Genomic DNA, 5,380 nt, shown 5'->3' on the forward strand with positions numbered 1-5,380 from the left:
ACGAGAGGGGAAGGATCTCGTGGGTTGAGGGATTGACAATTTTGTGCGGCGGAGAGAGGGATTGGTAATTTTGTGCAAGAGAGAGAGAGGGTGGGGGGAGGAGTCAGTCAGCCGTCGTCACATCACCCTGCTTCCAAATGACCCCGCATTCTCTAGCGCGGTGTGGTCGCCGTCTTCGATCTGCTCGATGCCCTCTTTGAAGATTGAGGTGTTGTGCATGTTGGGGTGCAAAGAAGCACAAGCGAGAGTGGTCGCCGTATAACCTTGGATGGGGATGAATTGTGTGCTCGGGGGAGTGTGTGTGTGTGTGTTGTGCTGCGTGTGTCTGTGTGTGTGTGTGTGTGTGTCAGATATTGAGAGAAAACAAACCTAAGGAGAGAAATGGGTATTCACGAAGAGATTGTGCGGGCCTTGAGGTGGGCAGGGGCCGGGTGAGGGTGTCAAAATGTGCACGTTGATGCATGTGTTGCATGCGACCGTGCGAGGGACGGACGAATCGAGAGAGATGGTTGTTGTGTTACGGATGCTCCTCTCTCTGTCTCTCTCTCTCTCTCTCCCTCTCTCTCTCACACACACACACAAGTAAACTAGAAGACCATTCTCTCATGTATACACAACGTATCGGCATCTGTCTATGTCTCACTCATGCATGATCATTTGCACATTCACACCTGTGTATGTCTGTATCACACGCACACCGTCTCCACATTGCCCTTCTGCCACAACACACATATGGACACATACACACGTTCTCTCTCAGTCACACACACAAAATCAGTATTAAAAAAACTAGGGCGCACCTAAAACGTCCAAATCCAAATAAACACGAATTGGAGCTAAATTCAAATATATGGAAATATTGCAGCGCCAAGAACTTTCACAGGAAAAAAAAGTTGAGTAATATTCGAGGATTGTTTTCACACACACAAAAAGGTTCGGTGGATGTCCTTCGAGCGCGACACGGTGATGCACCGTTCGATCGACCGCGCGGCCGCGGTTCACGCACTTGCACAGGATTCCGTACCGTGGCTGTGGTACTAACTAATAAAAGCGCTGCCTAAGTCTAATGTTTACGTGTACTAGTACGGTTTTCTTTTCAGTTTGACCAACCTTATATATAAAACTAAAGTAAGCTCCCACACGCGCACTCATCAATATGCCACCGCCGTTGTGCATGCCGGCGCCCGCCTGCTCCGGCCAACAATTTCTCGCCCATCACTGCCGTGTCGCCACCATCCCTGTGCCATGAAGCCGAAGGCTCGCCCGCTCACGTCGTCCTTTAGATCCTTCTCTCGTCCCAGGACTGTGGTGTACTCAACATCTAGCCCAGCGACCCACTCATCTGTTGAACTGTTGAACATGCGTAGGAAGCGAGCAAGCCATGCTTTCACCGTCTCGGATCCACGTGTGTAGATGACGATGAACTGATCGCCGGTGATGGCTCTAACCTGGTACTCAGCGGCGACCATGGAGATTTGGGAGGCCATGAATTTTGGAGGAGGGTTAGGAGAAGTTGAACTGTTGTACCCCGCAAAAAAACTGGGAGCGAACTAATGTGAAAAATGAGACCAACCCAAGGGCTAACCCTCGTTGGCTTTTCTTTATAGGAAAAACTCCGTGAGCACCGCGTGTCCGTGCCGGGACTCGAACTCGGGTGGGCTAGCAGCAACCTCAGCTGCCCAGCCAATGGGTCAACGCGAAAGGACGGGACGACTAGGAGCGAATTGTTGTAAGGTAGAAGACGGGGACGAGTAGGGCGTGCGAACGGCGTGGGGTTGCTGGCTTGCTCGGTGGATAAACGGCTGCAAGCCCCCAAACAGTTCTCGAGAACTATGCGGGACCCATTAGATGTCATGTCTACTAGACCCATATCGTAGGCCTGACGGTATAGCTTCTGCCTGTTCGCACGCCATGCCGGCGCGTGGATGTAACTTCACTTAATGCCGTCAAACGTCGCGCCTCCCACGACCTTCGCCTCCCTCGCGCGATCGCGCCCTTTGAGACTTCGACCGGCTATAAATGAGCAATTTTTTTGCCTTTTTTTAGACAAGCATTTTTTTGCCTACTCCGCATGCATGATACTCCCTCTGGTCCTTTTTACTCCCGTCAACCGTTTGCAAAGTGTTTGACCAAATTTATACTTTTTTTGAACACCACCTTATATTAATTAACCAGCCACACCAGTACACTCATTTGATACAATATTCACCACACAGGGCGGTAAGTTATTTACAAGAATACCATCTAATCTATTGTCAAAGCTATACTTAGCGATTAAGTGTGCCACCTTATTGGCCGAACGGCTAATCTTTGACAATTGAAGATTGTTGATCAACTTCGAGATGCTCAACGCTTTCATCTTCAGGTCACGCATAGCAGACCTGTCATAGTCCCCCGATGCAAGAGACGCTACCACAAAAGCGCAATCAGTCTCTAAAATTACAGGATTATGAAGAGAAATACCTATGTAGAGATCGGTAATGCAAGCCCTAAGCTCCGCTTCCTCCACGCTTTGACAGGCATCAATGAAATCCCACGACCAAATTTATACTAAAAATATCAATATCTACAATACTGATTATAATGAGTATAAGAGAGAGATGATTATAGTAACATAGGTAGATACCGTAACATAATAAATGTGATGCTACTATGTGTCATGCATGGCAATAAATGAGACCACCTATGATACTAATCTATGATACTATGCACTATAGTGGTAGTAACATAGACTAGTAACATATGCATGTTACTAGTCTAAGTTACTCCCCACTATGACCAGCCTTAGAGTACCACTACCTCCCTTCTAGTTTAAAGGGCTCGATTCAAAAATTTCACCTACTCTTAGCAAGATAGTAGAGGCGGTGGAATAGTTTTTGAAGTCTGCAAAAGTACTCAACTAGTGTTGTCGTTCTTCACAAAAAAATGTGTTTACCAATGCATGCATGAACACTAGTTACTCTAACCCCCCTCTCTTCTTTAATTCTTTGCCACATCAGCATGTTTGCTATTCCCGTGTGCATGATACCAGCTAAGATACCACCATTATGGCCAGCCTTAATCATCGCATGCAATAATTTAGTGCACCTTGAAATATGAACATGTGTGGGGCGTGTATGTTTTTAATGACTTGAGACTATACCTAGCCCGGCATGCAAGATGACTTATTATGCACCGTTCCCCATACTTGCAGGAAGCCCGTTCGTCTCCAAATCTTTTCCTCTCCATGTGTGGAAATAATATGCCTGCCAAACTCTCCTTCTCCCTCCGGCGGTCCCACCACTCCACCCCGTGTGAAAAAATCTGCATGCATGACTCTCCTCCCCCCACGCTCGTCCAATCCGTTGTGACCAGCAATATTTCCACCCCTTCGCTCCCCCGTAATTAACTCCAACAAATATGCCCACGTAGCTGTTACTTAACTGCAGGTGCATTGGGCCACTGACATATGGGCCCAACAGGGGTCTGGCCCACATGTCAGTGACGCAACTGGACCTGCAGTTAAGTCAATGCAGCTCAGTCCATATCTTACGTAGGTGTGCCATTGCTCGCTATAAATACTGCCCCTCCCACGACATCGCTATCTCCTCACCCTCACGTTCACGTTCATCGCTATCTCCTCCCCCTCCCTCTCAGGTCGACCACCATGGTATCGCCCCTCCCAAGCCCTAGGAGCCCCTCGCTGCACCCGCGGACGATCACGCGTCGCCGTTCCGTTCCTCGCCGCCACTAGTCGAGGAGGACGCGTCGGTGTTCTGCTCCTCGCCGCTACGCGACGCGTCGCCGTTCTGTTCCTCGCCGCCACTAGTCGAGGAGGACGCATCGGCGTTCTGCTCCTCGCCGCGACGCGACGCGTCGCCATTCCGTTCCTCGCCGCCACTAGTCGAGGAGGACACGTCGGCGTTCCGCTCCTCGCCGCGACGCGTCGCCGTTCCGTTCCTCGCCGCCACTAGTCGAGGAGGACGTGTCGGTGTTCCACTCCTCGCCACGACGCGTCGAGGTGGACGCGTCGGCGTTCCCAATCTCGCCAGCACGTGCGCCGGAGGACGCGTCGGCTCCCCGCTACGAGGAGAACGCCGCGCCGCCCGCCGAGCCCCCCAGCCTTGAGGAGCTTTGGAAAGAAATGGATGTCGCCTTGTGGGAGGCTTTGGCTCCAGCAGAGCGCGCCAAAATAGAGGCGGAGAAGAAGGCCGAGGAAGAGAAGCGCACTGCGGAACAAGCTACCTGGGAGGCCTATGTCGCGTCCGAGAGAGTCAGGTAATTGGCTCTTTGGCAGAAGGCTCATGCGAGGGCCGTGAGGGTGGAGGAGGACGCCCGTGCCGACGCCCTGAGTGCAGTCGGGCCCAAGCGCCTCATCTACGCTTGGCGGTATGTGGACCGGGTGCACGCTTCCAGCGAGGAGGAGTACCTGTTGGCGCCGGATCACCACACCGGTGAGATCGCGCTCGCCCGCCGGCAAGCCGCCAATCAGCACCTCGCGAGTTACGAGGCTGAGGAAGAGGCGTTGTGTCGGCGCGCTAGGAAACGGCCGTGCACCAGGGCACTCGTGGCGTGCCACAAGCGCTCCTGCGAGCACCGTGGCTTTTAGGAGGAGTATAATTTTTGTTTCGTAAGGCGATCTCATTAGTTTTGGGACGCAAATGATAAATCCCGAACGTTCAGGAATTTTTAGCGTCCTTAATTAAGTATGTAAAAGGGAAAGTTTGGAAACCTTGTGTATTCATACGCATTTTGCAAGCATGTGCATATAGCACAAACTTTACTATATACTATCGCACTACACGTCTTTCTCGATATATGCTTGCAGACTGTGCTACTCCCTCCGTCCAGGTCAATAAGTCATCTTTGGTTGTGCACCGTGACCAAGAAGGAGGGAAGACTTATACACCTAGACGGAGGGAGTACTACTATTACTTATGTGCGTGCAAATGCACGTTTTAACATTACGATGCGGTTTTTGTAAAAGTAGAAAAACAACACTAGTCAAGCTTGTGAAACAATTCAATGCAAAACAAATGCAAAAATGCTCGTTTGATTGTTTACTTTTAGCTTCCTTCTCTGTGGTTATTTCTCTGTCGTACTTTGTACGGAGTATCTCACTGGTTGGAAAGGCATGCAAATTCCCAAACCGCTTCCTACACCCTGTATCGAATTTTTTGCCTAACAAGTTGTGTCGTGCAATTGGAATTCCAACTTGAGTACTACTACTACTAGGAGTACCAGGGGCCAGTTCTTTTAGGCTTCTAGATTAGTAATCCCATAACTACTACCTCCGTCCAGGTTTATTGGTCCCCATTGTAATCTGTGTCAAATTTTGGTCATAAATTTAACTAATGAAATGTTAGTGCATGTCACATGCACTAACATTTTATTAGTTAAA

This window comes from Triticum aestivum, chromosome 7D (genome assembly GCF_018294505.1).
Source record: "Triticum aestivum cultivar Chinese Spring chromosome 7D, IWGSC CS RefSeq v2.1, whole genome shotgun sequence".
Taxonomy (NCBI): domain Eukaryota; kingdom Viridiplantae; phylum Streptophyta; class Magnoliopsida; order Poales; family Poaceae; genus Triticum; species Triticum aestivum.